General features: G+C 41.1%; 1 protein-coding gene across 4 annotated transcripts in view; it reads left to right on the top strand.

Annotated features, from left to right (window-relative positions):
- Positions 1-19,613, top strand: part of LOC138491509 (alpha-1,4-N-acetylglucosaminyltransferase-like) — a 674,441-nt gene that overhangs the window by 133,120 nt on the left and 521,708 nt on the right. The window lies entirely within an intron of this gene.

The raw sequence follows: 19,613 nt of genomic DNA, 5'->3' as shown, positions 1-19,613 counted from the left end.
AGTCACAATTAAAATCACCTCCTTCAATGATTGGACTGTCTATGTATTGCATTTGCCACTTTATCTGTATGTTTTAATTTTGTCTAGTAGTGTTTCTATATCTGAGTGAATGCAATTAAAGTAGATGTTTACAATTAAAATGTGTGAGGTGTGATTGTCATTGCACTTAGTGATTTCTGTAACTGACAAGGCTTGCAAGAGACATTTCCAGTTCTGTAGGGAGCACATTTTACTGATCATTGAGGCAGTTAACAGACCTCCCATTGGTCAACCCACGTGAACATTTGTTGACAGTTTATTGTTCAGAATAAACCCATCGATCACTGGACAGTCAGCCACGTCTCTTGCAATAGGATAACATTCTTACTTGTTCAGGGCGTTGAATGAAGGAGTTATAACCACGTGAGTTCCAACTCAGGATAGAAGTCTTAGAAGCCTGGTCTGGGGACTGGAATCAACAGTAGGGAATCGGAGAGCCACTCCCATCCTGATGAGGTCTGGACTCTAACAGGGCTTTATGGGTATAGACATGAAACATGACTGATTTCTGAAGCATGCCTGCTAGCTGCTAGCCAGAGAAATTACAAATAAATAGTGCAAGCAATGCCCTTGGCTTCGGGTGGAAATTGTGAAGTAGCACTTGTCATCATCATTTATATTGGCTGACACATGATGCACCCTTTGCCCACATACAAGACACTTTCACTCTGTGAGCGGCCTTTTGTTTCCTCATCATTGATAGTCCCAAAGAGAAAATAATGACACTGCTCCACTCGTTCTTCAGTGTGTAGCTAAATGTAACGCACAGTGCCCACGTGTAAGGTTTTGGGGTTTTGGCCAAGCGCACAGTGACATATGACTTGCACAGCCATATTGAAGCTTCTGTATGCTACTACTACCTTCATAGTCCTGCATTGCTAGTGAAGTGGTTTGGACACTGGCGTGGCAACAGATAACTGCTGTGGGAGCTAGGTTAAAATCCTGCCTCCTCCATGGCCTTTTTGAATTGCCCTGCTTTTATTGTTTTATTGTTTTATTTGTTTCCCTTTGTTTTCCCATCCACAACAGTAGTAAACAACAATTGACATGATGCGTTTGAAATGTATGCATTCTTTGGGCAGCAATTGGCCTCATTGATTGCTAGTCATGGGATAGGAGGGGAGACGGACGATGCCTGTGTAACAGCATGTGACAACTGAAGGTAGTTGATTCATACCCAGATTCAAGGTCTATTGACAACCAATGTCATGTTTGCTGGAGGTCCTCAGAAGTTTTTGGTCTTTGAGGGACGATCTCTGAGGTATCTTCCATTACATTGAAGGGACACCTAATACCCACATGTGTTCTATCAATGAAGAAGAAAGTATTGCATGGCATGGTCCACTTCTTGTTGTATTTGCTTTTGTATTTGTATGTTTAGAATGCGCGAATCATAAGAGACTGGACAGGAGGCCCTGTATCTGGGCGCAGCTGGTACAATACTGAAGTTAAATGGAACGACCCAATCAATCAGCAAGAAAGGAACGTTTTACGTGTTTTCTGTAAAGTGGATAGCATATCAGCAATGCAGAGCTGCACGGAAAGTTTGTTGGAACAGGGCCAACCATGGCAAAGCGCATACTGCCCCAGGACCAACAGCACGTAGGAGGGGTTACTAAGAGGTTTCTGTGCATCGTCGATCTTAGATAACTTGCTGGTTGAACCAGTTCAGCAGCACACTGAGATGAAGTGGGGCCTGAACAAGCTTGCATTTAAAAACCTATCTATAGATTTGAGGTAAACAAAGTAACAACATAATCGGGAAAACAAATACAGCAAAGTTGCGTTTGGCAAAAGTGTGGAATACCACTTTTAGGACTACACAAGACAATATTTGCAATCATTGTATAAAACAAGTCTTACTGGAATGATAGAAATAGCAGATCTGTGTATTTTTTGATTCAGTGTTTCACTGTCATTATTTTTGTTTTTGCAATAAATGAAGAACACTATGATTAGAAGGATACGATGATGGATTTGCTCAACCAAGGACCTTGCATCACTTAGGGCTGGAGTGAGAGCGTGAAAAAGTGTTTGAATGTTTACATCAAAATGACCAGAACTAGTGATGCATAAAAGGGAATTTAGGTAAAAGGTGTTATATGAGAAACACACCAATCACACCAAAAGAACTCTACTTCCAATGTGTTCTGGGCAAGTCTTTAACCATTGGATTAGAGAAATGCCATTCATGCAGAACTAATTAACATCATAAGCATTACCCTGCTGTCAATATAGCACAGGATTTAGATTAATGAAACACCATTCACTACAACATGGACTAGAGTCAATGCCCATCACGTGTACCCCACTTAACAACTCCTTTCCATACTAACACATATGTCAATGATTTCTTAATGCCCCGATTCAAGGAATTGTGTGCACGGTTCAAAGTGATCTTGCACTGCCGAAAAGTGACTTTGCACTGCCGACACAAACTCTGATTCAACAAACTATGCAAAGTGTATTTTTGCAGTGCAAAGTCAGTGCAAAGTTCATTCTGTACTGCAAAGAAGACTGTGCACTGCAAAAATACACTTTGCCCAGTTCCATGAATCACGGTTTGTTTTGGCAGTGCAAAGTTACTTTTCAGCAGTGTAAAGTCACTTTAAACTGTGAACAAAATTCCATGAATCAGTTCCTTTGTCTTTTTCCAGCATAGCTATATGTCTCTAATTTATTAAGTCCATTCAATGCTAAAATTGTGAAAATGTTTGCCTTCTCACATTAAGGTGGCACTTTTAGCCTTATTATCCCATTGCTTGCTCTTTTTGTTCATGTAGAGAACTTGAATATAAGGGGTCGACTAAACATCACTGGCCTTTGCATCCCTAATCTGCACCTTTTGCCTGTTGTCCTCTGTATATCATCTCTCCATGTTCTTCCAAGTTTACTCTTAATAGGCTGTTCTTCTAAGCCTGGGGTCTGCATCATTTTGCTCTATTGATATTTAGGCTTCTGCTCCCACCATACCTAGTTAGGATAGCGAACTATGAAGGACCTTTTGAGTTGTAGCCCAAAACATATGCAAAGTTGCAAGTTGCAAACCCCTGTTCTATTTGTATCCATATTACTATATCCTCTTTGCCAGAGGTGTTGCTAGGAGGAGGCAATAGCCACTGGTCTTTTGGTTGTAGCCCCGGATAGAAGCTCAGGAGCTACAACCAAAAGGCTAGCTAGCCACGAGTCCCTACAGTCCCGACATAAGCATAGCCCTGGATCTTTTCCAGACCAAGCAACACCCCTGATCTTTACTATATTCTTGTGCAAACCGATCCTTTGTTTCACAGCTAGGTGTGTAACATGCAAAAATAAGCACAAAGCACATATAGGCTGATGGAAAGCAGATTTTCAGTTCTATTTATTTGACACACAAATAAGATGTCTCTATTTTCTACAACTTCAAAGGGTCTTCACATCAATTACATTGCTCGGTAAGCTTGTGTAAAACAAACTAAGCAGCTGAACTTATCGCACAGTTTCTTTTTTGGGTGTATCGATATTTCTTTAATACAGTAGTAAAACCCATATGAGATCGTTTATGCTTATGTAAATTAGTACTGTGATTCTGCTTTTGCATGACATTATCTTTACCAATGTTTTTTTAAATATGGTAATATTGGTTTGTCATGTTATTTTTGTACTTTGCAAGTCAGGGCTTCACAAAATATTAGAACATGAAGATCTTTATTGACCTTCTCTCAGCCATTCAGAATGTTTAGAGTGCAGTCAATAACTATGTGCATTGACCGCATTCTGAACACTCTGTCTTCAGAAGCAGAAAGGAAACAACAATGCAATTTTCAGGCAAGATCATTTTTAACAATTAACTTCCTCTCCGGAGGAACCCTTTTTTGCTGCAACATGCTATTTAACAAATGAAAGAAAAAGCTAAAACATCATAAAATGCTTTCACTTTCCTAAAAAGAAAGAGTTTACTTTTATATTACACCTAGCGCATGCCCATGTAAAACCTGTTCCAGTTAAACCAAATTTCAATTTGTATTCTTATTATTTTATTATTATAATAATAATTATTATTATTACTAATTCATGAAGACAACCATGTTATTTAAATACTACATTTAATATACTAACTCAGTTTGGCTAGTTTACTCACTCTTAAAGTAAAGCTTTTACCACTAAAACTCCAAAACGTGTATTGCTTCTACCACCGTGTGCTAATGGAGACCTAAAATTCTGCAGTCCTGATGGTGTATCACACTTTAATGACAACCGTATCAAATGTATGTTTTACTACATCTTCAAATTGAGTTAATTCTAAAAAGATTGTCTGGTTTAATAACGAATGGAGTCAAGCTAAAAACAAACCATTCTTGTATTTAAAAAAATATAGTTCTTCAAAAAAGGATATTGCCTTATAAATCTGCCATTAAAAACAGAAGATTGAACTTGGTAATGATGCCTGCCTATAGTTACTAAAGGCATGAACAGACAATGATTTAAAGACATTCTGGGATCTTGCCACAAATAGCTCCCGGTACTCGCGTAAGTGCAAAGGCCTCGAAATTTCTGTATCAGACAAGAAGTTGGTTGTGCATTTTTCATCACTAAATTGCGATCTGATGGCCTCATCGGCCCAAGAGCTAATGGTGCCAAGTCAGAATAGTCTTGTTGTGGAACACAATTTAGAGGATTCTTTGGACCACAATGTATTTTCGTTACAAGAGATGATAGAAACAATTTCAGCCCAGGCATCTGGGTGCTATTCTGGACCGGATGGCATCCATGCAGATTTCTTTTTGGATATGGCTAACCTGTCGGCCCCATCTCTTACAAGAGCATTTAATGCCATTGCAAAACTATGTAAAACACCAGCCAGCTGGAAACAGGCTGTAGGTAACCCTATATATAATAAAGGGAATAGAAACAGCCCAGTGGCATGCAGCCCTATCTCGCTTTAAGAAAAGGGACACGCAGGCCTTCAAGTCCTTTTAGATCTCTCAGTGGCCTTTGATTTGCTAGTCCAAAAACACCTACTTCACACACTAAAAGATATGGGTTTATGTGGTCAGGATTTTTTTGACTGTGTGTATTCCTTCTTGACACATCGGATGCCCAGAGTGTGCTGGGGAGAGGCAAGGTCTTCTCAAGGCCCACTCACCTGTGGTGTCCCATAGGGAGTCTGTATGTCTCCCATACTTTTCAATCTTTACATCATGCCCTTGTGTAGCCTCCTGAAAGTCATTGGTATCTACTTTACTAACTATGCAGACAACACCCAATTGGTGATGGAACTATCGGGTGACAACTCTTTGGAGTCGAACCATTTAGGGTACATCTATGCCTCAATAGAGTCTTGGATGAATACTTATTGGATGTGCTTTAATGGCAACAAGAGTTATTGATCTTTTTTTTACCCCAAACTAAAGCTAAATTGGAGCCTGAAATTTCAATCTTTTTCCCTTGACAATTGTGATTTCACGTGTAGAAAGTGTCAAAACGCTTGGCACATACCTGGAATCATCACATTCTGTGGACCTTCACGTAAACCAAAAGTCTAAAAACTGCTCCTACTATCTCCAACTGCTGAGGAAAATCTGACCTTTCATATCTGAGAAAAAACTGTGGCTCTTTTGCCCAGCCATAATGTTGTCTAGACTAGATTATTGTAACTCACTTTTAATTGGAGCTAATAAGAAATACCTGTCTAAAATACAAATATCCTAGAACGACAAAGTGAATTGTCAAAAGCAAATATAAGCGGGACCAAATCTATAAGACTAGGCAAAAACTCTGGATTCACATCACTGCTTGTATATCTTTTAAGTGGTGATATTGGTACACAACTGCCTTTATGGCACCTCCCCTGCTTACCTAAAATCAATGATTTGTCCTTTTGTCCCGATTAGATCTCTGAGTTCCTCTGAGATGGACTTAGTAAGATTTTTATGTTTCAATCTGACCAAGGGCCTAAGTAAATCCTTCCCAGTTGTGGCAGCTAAAACATGGAACTCCCTTCCTTCTAATCTGAAACTTGAGGAAAACCATCTCAGATTTTGTTGTAAACTTAAAACATTCCTCTTTGATCAAATCCCTTCTTGCTCTCAATCCTGCTGGAGCTCTTGGTGCCTGGTCTGCTTTGTGTCTGTCTCACTTGTGTCTATGTTGGTGTGCCCTGATGCCCTCGGGCTTTGGCACCTTATAAATAGATACAAACTTTAAAATATTTGCCTGGGCCTTACTAAACAAATTAGAGAACATGGTCAGTTCTAATAGTATTTTAATAAACACCCATTTGGACTTTCGATCAGGACTTGGTACAAATGAGCCCAGTGCTGAATATTTATTTTACTGTGGCACATTCAAAACGTATTAAAACATGACCTATTCATCTTGCCTCATCGATATGAGCAAAGCCTTTGATAAGGTCACACTCTTTGGGCTGTTCTCAGGACATTAGAATTCCCAGTGGATCTGTTTGACATCCTTGTGAATATTCATCAAGACACCAAGTCATGTGTCAGAAATGGCAACAATGGCAGATGCACATTCTACTTTTATATTAATACATAATGTACTTGATGGATGTGTATTAGATTATCTTTTGTTCTCTTTATACATTACTGATCTTCATGATAGCCTGGTTCGTATAGGAGCAGACGTGTCAAAAATTGGTAATATGCCATTACCTATCTTGGCATATGTGGATGATACCATGTTATTAGGCAGGACTCCTTGGGCATTACAACTTTCAATTTCTAAATATACTACTTTTAGGAATCAACACATTCTAAAGAGTAATCCTGTGAAATCTACCATACATTTTTACTCACAGTAAGAGGAAAGTTAAGCCATTCACAATGTTTAGTAATGAAAATCCCATACCGAGAGTGACTGATTTTGATGATCTCCAGATTTGATTCTCTAGGTGCCTAAATGGTGAGGACCATATCAATAAAAAAGGCATCAGAATGAAACACTCCCTGCCGGTTGTTACCCGTTTTACCACATTTTCAAGGCGCAACATGTCAACATGATTTTAAAAAGTGCATATTGCCACAACAAAATCAGCAGCTAAATATGGGGCAATACACTGGGGCTATTCGAGCTTGTTGCCCTACAAACAATAGAACATGACTTTATTAAAAAGCATGTGGGTCTTGCACGATCTGCGGCTAACTGTGCAGTACACATAGAACTAGGTTTGCATTTCTTAGACGACAAATGTTTATTCGAACCAGTGCAACATGGGTTCTGCATTTGGACTAATCGAAAAGCGGACATTACTAAATCCCAATTAACAGTTTGCTAAGTAAGCCAGAAAGTAACACACTTTCATGGTTAAAACATGTATGCAACGCAACCAGTTAAGAACAATATGAATGCATAATTATTTTATTCAACCACACACATTAGATAGCACCACAATGTGGTGTCTTAAAAATTGCCTTAAATTCTCTAAAAGATATTATGAAACCTTCTAATCAAAAGCATTTGATGCTTTTGACTAATATATATATATATATATATATTTACGAAAGTGTGTGTGAAGCCAACATTCTCTCTTACATCACCAGGCTTCCAAATCCATCCCAAGCACTATACAACAAGATAGTAGGAAAGTAAATTCATCGGGACACGAAAATGCATTTTTTCTCTTGTTGGATAAGGCAGCCCACCATCTTCTTAATCTGCTATTCGCTTGATTACTATTACTGAATTGAAAATTCTATTGTTTTTCCCCATCATAGCAAGATGTTGTGGCCCCCATGATTCAACTGCCTTTTTGTTTGCCATGCTAAGTGTTAAATATAGCATTGTGTGGTCGCTCAGTTTCTTTTTTCATTATCTCGAACATACAAACTTTCCTCATACCCATGTCCTCAATGAACAGATAGTCAATGGTTGATGCTGCTAGAGAGTTATGCCAAGTCAGAACTTTCTCTCATTGACCATTGAATAGCTGGTACATTTGCAGAAACCCCCCATCTAGAGAACAAAGATGACCAAGATCTACTCTAAGCACTCCTTTTCCTTATGCCAGAGGGTTGTAATACAGAAATGACTTTGCCCTTGTGAAATAAGTCCAGATCAGCCCCATCAAGATTCCAGTCACAATTAAAATCACCTCCTTCAATGATTGGACTGTCTATGTATTGCATTTGCCACTTTATATGTATGTTTTAATTTTGTCTAGTAGTGTTTCTATCTCTGAGTGAATGCAATTAAAGTAGATGTTTACAATTAAAATGTGTGAGGTGTGATTGTCATTGCACTTAGTGATTTCTGTAACTGACAAGGCTTGCAAGAGACATTTCCAGTTCTGTAGGGAGCATATTTTACTGATCATTGAGGCAGTTAACAGACCTCCCATTGGTCAACCCACGTGAACATTTGTTGACAGTTTATTGTTCAGAATAAACCCATCGATCACTGGACAGTCAGCCACGTCTCTTGCAATAGGATAACATTCTTACTTGTTCAGGGCGTTGAATGAAGGAGTTATAACCACGTGAGTTCCAACTCAGGATAGAAGTCTTAGAAGCCTGGTCTGGGGACTGGAATCAACGGTAGGGCATTGGAGAGCCACTCTCATCCTGATGAGGTCTGGACTCTAACAGGGCTTTATGGGTATAGACATGAAACATGACTGATTTCTGAAGCATGCCTGCTAGCTGCTAGCCAGAGAAATTACAAACAAATAGTGCAAGCAGTGCCCTTGGCTTCGGGTGGAAATTGTGAAGTAGCACTTGTCATCATCATTTATATTGGCTGACACATGATGAACCCTTTGCCCAAATACAAGACACTTTCACTCAGTGAGCGGCCTTTTCTTTCTTCATCATCGATAGCCCCAAAGAGAAAATAATGACACTGCTCCACTCGTTCTTCAGTGTGTAGCTAAATGTAACTCACAGTGCCCACGTGTAAGGTTTTGGCCAAGCGCACAGTGACATATGATGACTTGCACAGCCATATTGAAGCTTCTGTATGCTACTACTACCTTCATAGTCCTGCATTGCTAGTGAAGTGGTTTGGACACTGGCGTGGCAACAGATAACTGCTGTGGGAGCTAGGTTAAAATCCTGCCTCCTCCATGGCCTTTTTGAATTGCCCTGCTTTTATTGTTTTATTGTTTTATTTGTTTCCCTTTGTTTTCCCATCCACAGCAGTAGTAAACAACAATTGACATGATGCGTTTGAAATGTATGCATTCTTTGGGCAGCAATTGGCCTCATTGATTGCTAGTCATGGGATAGGAGGGGAGACGGACGATGCCTGTGTAACAGCATGTGACAACTGAAGGTAGTTGATTCATACCCAGATTCAAGGTCTATTGACAACCAATGTCATGTTTGCTGGAGGTCCTCAGAAGTTTTTGGTCTTTGAGGGACGATCTCTGAGGTATCTTCCATTACATTGAAGGGACACCTAATACCCACATGTGTTCTATCAATGAAGAAGAAAGTATTGCATGGCATGGTCCACTTCTTGTTGTATTTGCTTTTGTATTTGTATGTTTAGCATACGCGAATCATAAGAGACTGGACAGGAGGCCTTGTATCTGGGCGCAGCTGGTACAATACTGAAGTTAAATGGAACGACCCAATCAATCAGCAAGAAAGGAACGTTTTACGTGTTTTCTGTAAAGTGGATCGAATGTCAGCAATGCAGACCTGCACGGAAAGTGTGTTGGCACAGGGCCAACCGTGGCAAAGCACATACTGCCCCAGGACCAACAGCACGTAGGAGGGGTTACTAAGAGGTTGCTGTGCATCGTCGATCTTAGATAACTTGCTGGTTGAAACCAGTTCAGCAGCACACTGAGATGAAGTGGGGCCTGAACAAGCTTGCATTTAAAAACCTATCTATAGATTTGAGGTAAACAAAGTAACAACATAATCGGGAAAAAAATGCAGCAAAGTTGCATTTGGCAAAAGTGTGGAATAGCGCTTTTTAAAAAAAATGTTTATTAGTGTTAGCTTCAAAATAAGCTTTTTACCAGTTACAGTTCAAATTCAGCATGAAAGAAAAAAAAAGAGAGGAAAAAAAAGGAAGAAATATGTAAACGAAAATTCCATAACTCTAAAAACATATAATACAATAATTTCAGTCAATTGCTGTGAAAAGGGAAAAGGAAAAGGGGAGATAAGTAAAAAGGAAGGAGAAAGATACGCATAAAAAAGGAGAGGGAAGGACCAGTTCAGCCAGAGTTGGCAACTTCTTTCAGTCTTGTTATGCAGAAATAAATGTTCTTTCTCACTTCTCTCCATTGAGTTTAAAAAAAAAACAAAGATTGATACCATCTATAGCAGGGCAAAAGTTATAGATAACCTTGAGCCCTTTAGCAACTGTAACCAAACGTCTTTCTTTGTTGAGGTTCGATTGTTTATAAAAAATCTCCCCAGTAGATTGCGACGAATGTGATGCCTTGACAGCTCATGATGAGATGGCGAAGTGTTTCCATTGGGTGAGCACAGAGTCAACATTTATAGTCTCTCGTACTTTTCTGTTTTCTCGCTTCAAGCATGTCTTTAGTCGGAAAGATGTTGAAGCGAAGTCTGAGAAATTGCTGTTACAACTCCGCCGAGGGAAACTTACTCAGATACAGCGGAGTTAGGCCTCGCTTATTCAAAGCAATGCAGTATTTGCCATAGAGTTTGGATGACAGCGCCAGCACTGAGGACTCAATCCAATCATACTCATGTAGCCATTTTCTTTACAAGATTTGGATTATCTATAAGTAGTTTCACAGTAGAGTCTATTGAGTCCAGCAGGCTCAAGCATTTGGTGCTCCTTTCAACAGGTAAAGGCTCTCTTTCTGACTTCAATGCTTGTCCCAACAGTCCAAAACCGCTATCTGGTGGAGGCAGTAAGCATGTACGATAGAAAGATAGAGTTTTCCAGCTGACAAAAGTAATGAGAGAAGTCAGTCCAAACTCTCTTCTTATTACAGCCACCGGTATACAGTTAGGGAGATCAAGTGCGGCTCTCCAAAATAGGCCCTCTAAGGTTTGCCATATTTTCCAGCTCATCTGGAGAGAGCACTCAGCCCCATAGGTCACAATAGGGACTACTTAAGAACGCTGACTGGATAGCAGACTTTAATTGCAACACCACTGTCAGCTCCAACACTACCTGCGGCTGGTCTGACCATCACATCATTACCTTCCTCATGCCAGCCACCAACCCCCAGCCTACACCCACCATAGCCCCCGCTGTACCCACTAGAAATAAAAAGGACATTACCAGGGAGAAACTGCTTCCTCTCATCCTCCCTATTCTCAACACCTGTGCCACGCTGCACAAGGACCCCACCATCTTAGTAGACACCTTCAACAGCACTCTGCTCAAAGCCATTGATACTATAGTCCCGCTAAAAATTCGCAAAGCCAAACAACAGTCCCACCTGAACTCTTGATTCACCCCGCAGCTCAACGCTCTGCGCAAAGAAAAGCGTAAGGACGAAGCACTATGGAAAAGTCATCCTAGTATGACTAATAAAGCCTCCCTCCTGATCACCTCATTTAACTACAAGGAAGCCATCCTTCAAGCCAAGGAAGAGACGTATAACCTACGCACAACACAAGCAGAATCCAACACAAGAGAACTCTTCAAAATTCTCAAAGAATTAGAATCCCCATCTCCTGCACCAGACTCATGCACTAAAGACAGCACCTGGTGCAACAATATACAAAATGCGCTGCTCAACAAAATAACCACCCTGCAACTCAAAATTAATGCCAAACAAAACTCCCCCCATACGCCCCTCATAAGCAAAACCATGCCACCTAAAACTACTACCCCTGCCTCTCCCTTGCCTTTCAGCTTCATGCCACTCACCACCCTTGAGGTTGAAAAAATCATCTGCAACCTAAAACCCTCCAATCGCCAAGGGGAGGCCTGTCCAGCTCCTATCATTAAGGAATCGGCCCATGACCTCGCTCCCTTCATTACAACCTTTATCAACTCCTCATTTTAATAGGGAGTTGTCCCTAACAACTTGAAGGATGCTTGGGTCATCCCTCTTCTAAAAAAAGCTAGATCCTGAGGTCCCAACCAACTATAGGCCCATCACGACGGTCCCATTTCTCTTGAAAATTTTAGACCGTGCAGCTTATCTACAGATACAGGAATACCTGGAAACTAACAATCTTCTAGGCGCTAGACAATCAGGCTTCAGACCCAAGCACGGTATGGAGACAGTCCTCCTAGACCTCAAAACTCAAATTGAGGATCTTAAAGACAAAGACAAGCTAGCCCTGCTACTACTATTAGACTTATCGCCTGCCTTTGACTTGGTCAACCACCAAATCCTTTGTCACCACCTGAAAACTGCAGCCTATTTTTCTGATAATGCCACTAATTGGTTTAAATCATTCCTGGACAACAGACATATGAGGGTATTCTCCCTTATTTCCTCTGTGACCCGGCGCCAGTCCCTTGCGGGGTCCCTCAAGGATCGTGCGTATCCCCACCCTCTACAATGTTTTCACCAAACCACTGTTCGATGTGCTTAACTATCTAGGTGTCACCTACACCAATTATGCCGATGACACCCAGATACTCATCCCCATCACAGGTGACTACACGGTAGACTCAAAATCCTTAAATGACATATACATGTTGTTCAAACCTGGATGGCACAACATGAGCTCTGTCTTCATGTTGATAAGACAGAGCACCTCATCCTAGGGACACAGCAAAGTCTTAACAAGCTGAACCCTATGCTCAGCTCCTTAAATATCGACGGAAACTTCATAAAAGTCTCCAAAGATACTAAAACCCTTGGAATTTACCTGGATTCCACTATTTCCCTTCATAGACAAACAAATGCAGTTGCAGCTGCCTCTGCATACACATGCAAGCTGATCACAGCATGTCACCCTTTTCTCTCTTCCCAGAACCACACTACCCTTGCTAGGACTTTAGTCATGTCCAAACTTGACTACTGTAATGCACTGTACCAAGGCACCAACCAATGTAACCTTGACACACTCCAGATCATACAAAAAATGCCATCAGAGCAGCCCTCAACATCGCTAGATCAGCCCATATCTCTGAAACTAGGAAGAACCTGCATTGGCTGTCAGTCTCCCAAAGGATCTCACTAAATTCTCTTGCCCTGACTTACACATGCTTGAATAATCTGTCCCCCAGCTATCTATCCTCCCGGTTCACCCACTTTATCCCACCTCGCTCACTGAGGTCTGCCTCTAGCCAGGGCCTACAGATCCCAAGATTCAAGCTCCAAACAGCTGGCAGGGCCAGCTTCCCAGTTCTGGCAGCCAAACAATGGAACTCTGTGCCGCTTTCCATCAGAAACATGCCCGCCCTGAACACATTCAAACACCAAGCTAAACTTTGGCTTGTCTCCTCCAACGACCAAGAGTCACATAGATAAACTTGTTATTTATGTGTCAGTTGTCTAATCTGCAATGTGCTCCTACGCGAATGTGCTATGTAAATGTACTATGCAATGTCATACTGTTATGTAACCACTGTCTCATGATACGCGCCCGGTAGCCTCCGGGCCTGCTTTGCGCTATACAAATAAAATAAATATAAATACAAATACGTTCATAGTGTGAAAACGGAGCAAAGGTGTCAATGTAAATTTACAATATCTGTGTTTGATCAATCTTGCCTGGGCTGTCAGCATCTTCAATTTGCACCTTAGCGCGATTTCTCTTGGGGCTTCACTACAGCTTGCGTTGATTGGGATGCCTAAATAGAGCAAGTCTGATGTCTCTTGGATCTGGTCACCATTTATGTGCCAACCCTTAAACTTCATGAGGTTGCGTCTTATCTTCCCCAAGGTAAGCACCATTGATTTGGTGGCGTTTACTCTTAGGCGCCCACCGAGCAAAGTACCAGCAAGTACCTCTTTGCCTCGGGACGCTGCTTCTTCATTGACGAGAGACATGAGATCCGCGAGTAGCTGCAATCAACTCTCTCACGTTTCAACGTGCATTGTATTGGACACTCAGACGTGTGCTGAAACCACGCCTACTTGAAGCCGCCTACTTAATCAGCTGGGCGCGCGCACCAGTGCGCACGCAACGAGCAAAGTACCAGTGAGTACCTCTTTTTCTCTGGACGCTGCTTCTTCGTTGACGAGAGACACGAGATCTGCGAGTAGCTGCAATCAACTCTTTCATGTTTCAACATGCATTGTATTGAACACTCAGACGGTAATTGACCGGATTTTAAAGTATATAAACGTTTAAATGTTTAAACAACTGGGAACAAACACTTATTTATGCTTACTTGTTCCCGTAGTGTGCTAAAACCACGCCCACTTGAAGCCGCCTACTTAATCATCTGTGCGCGTGAACCAGCGCGCGCGGACCAAGCGAAGTACCAGCAAGTACCTCTTTGCCTCTTCCCCGCGTCGCGGCAGAGAGGCGGGAGAGACTTCCTGGGAATTGTGGCTCCGGCCATGTAAAATCCAAATTGCTGTGAGTGGCACTGTTTAGACGACCAGTTTCGAGGTGTAACATCATGAGGTCATTTTCCTTGAAAACTGGTATGCCATCCAGCCTGCTCACTTCAACCAATTCAGCAGACTTAATGCAATCCCGCCATATCGCAATGCTTCGGAACTCCACACCAGACAGAAGCACGGCATTTAAAAGTGGCTCAACCAACATGGACATCCGAATGTTTTGCAGTGGTTCTATATCATCTCACAGAGCCAAGAGCAGACAAGAGATGATCTCACCCCCAATCCATCTAAGGAACAACTTACATCTCTTGACTCTAAAAAAGACGTTGCTGTCATTGACCTAGACCTCAATGATTCTGTGTTTTCAGATAAAATGTTGTCCGAAAATCTATCTAAATCTCCTTTAATGTTCACTGAAGTTTCACGCACTACAGTAGAGACTGTTACTTCCACCTCGAGTATCAAGATCAGTACAACTCAAACTAATACGCTTGGGACTAACACGTCCTTGGCCTCATTTAAACCTGACATGCTAACAGATGTCACTCTGCAAGCAATTAATTTGGCAATCCAGACTCTTGGATCATTATATCACACAGTTGATACACAATTAGCAGCCCAAGAAGTACTGAAGCTCAAAATACTGATGTCGCAAAAGTCGATCGAAACAGACGTACAATACCATCTGTCCACTATAGCATCAGTTTCACCACTTAAAACCACCATGCGATCTGCAAAGTGCCAGACAGATTTTGAGCTTGAAATAAGGTCTCCTGCTTCTTTGCCTTATAAAGGAGGTATGGTTAACGCCCCCGCAAGCGCTCTCCCCCACATCAATGCCATTATATACAATCCCTTTGAACAGGACAATCTGCTACACACAGAAGTGAATGTAAGTAATCCCAGGGGGCATGATGTGCCCTCATCGGGGAAACTATATTCCATCTTTAACGTGACCACGTCCAAGTCCAAAAAAAACCAAAACAAACGTAGCAATGTCCAATGGAGAACATCAGCCTTTGAACATAGGGTGCAAGGGCGCTAAAGAAAATGGCAAAAATAACAAGAAAGATCAAAAAAACAACAAAACTTCTGACCAAAAATTGTCAAAGAACATGAGCGCACCGGAACAGCTGGGGAATGGATTGACCAAGCGATTCATTAAGGTTATATCTCTACCCAAAAAAAATAATGCGCTCGTATCCCAAGCCATAAAAAAGAAATAATCTTTACAAACACTCATCAAAAAGAAAATTAGTTCTGAGACCTTTCAACCCTCTCACGCATTAAATTGTCCTCCTCTAGATAAACTTCTCAAAATGTTGAAGGCATCAAGCGCTGCTGATGCATCAGCCGGCAATTCAAACATGAGCTCTGGTAATCAAATCCAAGGACCGACCCAACCAAAAAACAACGCAAAGGTGGTGCCCATTGACAGTCAAGACGACAAATGTTTAGTCGAACCAGTGCAACATTGGTTCTGCATTTGGACTAATCCAAAAGCGGACATTACTAAATCCCAATTAACAGTTTGCTAAGTAAGCCAGAAAGTAACACAATTTCATGGTTAAAACATGTATGCAACCAGTTAAGAACAATCTGAATGCATAATTATTTTATTCAGCCACACACATTAGATAGCACCACAATGTGGTGTCTTAAAAAATGCCTTAAATTCTCTAAAAGATATTATGAAACCTTCTAATCAAAAGCATTTGATGCTTTTGACTAATATATATATATATATATATATATATATATATATTTACGAAAGTGTGTGTGAAGCCAACATTCTCTCTTACATCACCAGGCTTCCAAATCCATCCCAAGCACTATACAACAAGATAGTAGGAAAGTAAATTCATCGGGACACGAAAATGCATTTTTTCTCTTGTTGGATAAGGCAGCCCACCATCTTCTTAATCTGCTATTCGCTTGATTACTATTACCGAATTGCAAAATTATATTGTTTTTCCCCATCACAGCAAGATGTTGTGGCCCCCATGATTCAACTGCCTTTTTGTTTGCCATGCTAAGTGTTAAATATAGCATTGTGTGGTCGCTCAGTTTCTTTTTTCATTATCTCGAACATACAAACTTTCCTCATACCCATGTCCTCAATGAACAGATAGTCAATGGTTGATGCTGCTACCGAGTTATGCCAAGTCAAAACTTTCTCTCATTGACCATTGAATAGCTGGTACATTTGCAGAAACCCCCCATCTAGAGAACAAAGATGACCAAGATCTACTCTAAGCACTCCTTTTCCTTATGCCACAGCGTTGTAATACAGAAATGACTTTGCCCTCGTGAAATAAGTCCAGATCGGCCCGTTCAAGATTCCAGTCACAATTAAAATCACCTCCTTCAATGATTGGACTGTCTATGTATTGCATTTGCCACTTTATCTGTATGTTTTAATTTTGTCTAGTAGTGTTTCTATATCTGAGTGAATGCAATTAAAGTAGATGTTTACAATTAAAATGTGTGAGGTGTGATTGTCATTGCACTTAGTGATTTCTGTAACTGACAAGGTTTGCAAGAGACATTTCCAGTTCTGTAGGGAGCACATTTTACTGATCATTGAGGCAGTTAACAGACCACCCATTGGTCAACCCACGTGAACATTTGTTGACAGTTTATTGTTCAGAATAAACCCATCATCACTGGACAGTCAGCCACGTCTCTTGCAATAGGATAACATTCTTACTTGTTCAGGGCGTTGAATGAAGGAGTTATTACCACGTGAGTTCCAACTCAGGATAGAAGTCTTAGAAGCCTGGTCTGGGGGCTGTAATCAACAGTAGGGAATCGGAGAGCCACTCCCATCCTGATGAGGACTGGACTCTAACAGGGCTTTATGGGTATAGACATGAAACATGACTGATTTCTGAAGCATGCCTGCTAGCTGCTAGCCAGAGAAATTACAAATAAATAGTGCAAGCAATGCCCTTGGCTTCGGGTGGAAATTGTGAAGTAGCACTTGTCATCATCATTTATATTGGCTGACACATGATGCACCCTTTGCCCACATACAAGACACTTTCACTCTGTGAGCGGCCTTTTGTTTCCTCATCATTGATAGTCCCAAAGAGAAAATAATGACACTGCTCCACTCGTTCTTCAGTGTGTAGCTAAATGTAACTCACAGTGCCCACGTGTAAGGTTTTGGCCAAGCGCACAGTGAGATATGATGACTTGCACAGCCATATTGAAGCTTCTGTATGCTACTACTACCTTCATAGTCCTGCATTGCTAGTGAAGTGGTTTGGACACTGGCGTGGCAACAGATAACTGCTGTGGGAGCTAGGTTAAAATCCTGCCTCCTCCATGGCCTTTTTGAATTGCCCTGCTTTTATTGTTTTATTGTTTTATTTGTTTCCCTTTGTTTTCCCATCCACAGCAGTAGTAAACAACAATTGACATGATGCATTTGAAATGTATGCATTCTTTGGGCAGCAATTGGCCTCATTGATTGCTAGTCATGGGATAGGAGGGGAGACGGACGATGCCTGTGTAACAGCATGTGACAACTGAAGGTAGTTGATTCATACCCAGATTCAAGGTCTATTGACAACCAATGTCATGTTTGCTGGAGGTCCTCAGAAGTTTTTGGTCTTTGAGGGACGATCTCTGAGGTATCTTCCATTACATTGAAGGGACACCTAATACCCACATGTGTTCTATCAATGAAGAAGAAAGTATTGCATGGCATGGTCCACTTCTTGTTGTATTTGCTTTTGTATTTGTATGTTTAGCATGCGCGAATCATAAGAGACTGGACAGGAGGCCTTGTATCTGGGCGCAGCTGGTACAATACTGAAGTTAAATGGAACGACCCAATCAATCAGCAAGAAAGGAACGTTTTACGTGTTTTCTGTAAAGTGGATCGAATGTCAGCAATGCAGACCTGCACGGAAAGTGTGTTGGCACAGGGCCAACCGTGGCAAAGCACATACTGCCCCAGGACCAACAGCACGTAGGAGGGGTTACTAAGAGGTTGCTGTGCATCGTCGATCTTAGATAACTTGCTGGTTGAAACCAGTTCAGCAGCACACTGAGATGAAGTGGGGCCTGAACAAGCTTGCATTTAAAAACCTATCTATAGATTTGAGGTAAACAAAGTAACAACATAATCGGGAAAAAAATGCAGCAAAGTTGCATTTGGCAAAAGTGTGGAATAGCGCTTTTTAAAAAAAATGTTTATTAGTGTTAGCTTCAAAATAAGCTTTTTACCAGTTACAGTTCAAATTCAGCATGAAAGAAAAAAAAAGAGAGGAAAAAAAAGGAAGAAATATGTAAACGAAAATTCCATAACTCTAAAAACATATAATACAATAATTTCAGTCAATTGCTGTGAAAAGGAAAAAGGAAAAGGGGAGAGAAGTAAAAAGGAAAGAGAAAGATACGCATAAAAAAGGAGAGGGAAGGACCAGTTCAGCCAGAGTTGGCAACTTCTTTCAGTCTTGTTATGCAGAAATAAATGTTCTTTCTCACTTCTCTCCATCGAGTTTAAAAAAAAAACAAAGATTGATACCATCTATAGCAGGGCAAAAGTTATAGATAACCTTGAGCCCTTTAGCAACTGTAACCAAACGTCTTTCTTTGTTGAGGTTCGATTGTTTATAAAAAATCTCCCCAGTAGATTGAGACGAATGTGATGCCTTGACAGCTCATGATGAGATGGCGAAGTGTTTCCATTGGGTGACCACAGAGTCAACATTTATAGTCTCTCGTACTTTTCTGTTTTCTCGCTTCAAGCATGTCTTTGGTCGGAAAGATGTTGAAGCGAAGTCTGAGAAATTGCTGTTACAACTCCGCCGAGGGAAACTTACTCAGATACAGCGGAGTTAGGCCTCGCTTATTCAAAGCAATGCAGTATTTGCCATAGAGTTTGGATGACTGCGCCAGCACTGAGGACTCAATCCAATCATACTCATGTAGCCGTTTTTTTTACAAGATTTGGATTATCTATAAGTAGTTTCACAGTAGAGTCTATTGAGTCCAGCAGGCTCAAGCATTTGGTGCTCCTTTCAACAAGTAAAGGCTCTCTTTCTGACTTCAATGCTTGTCCCAACAGTCCAAAACCGCTATCTGGTGGAGGCAGTAAGCATGTACGATAGAAAGATAGAGTTTTCCAGCTGACAAAAGTAATGAGAGA

Source organism: Ambystoma mexicanum, chromosome 10, assembly GCF_040938575.1.
Source record: "Ambystoma mexicanum isolate Mex_15411 chromosome 10, UKY_AmexF1_1, whole genome shotgun sequence".
NCBI classification, from domain to species: Eukaryota; Metazoa; Chordata; class Amphibia; order Caudata; family Ambystomatidae; genus Ambystoma; species Ambystoma mexicanum.
This window is presented reverse-complemented; position numbering and strand designations above follow the sequence as displayed.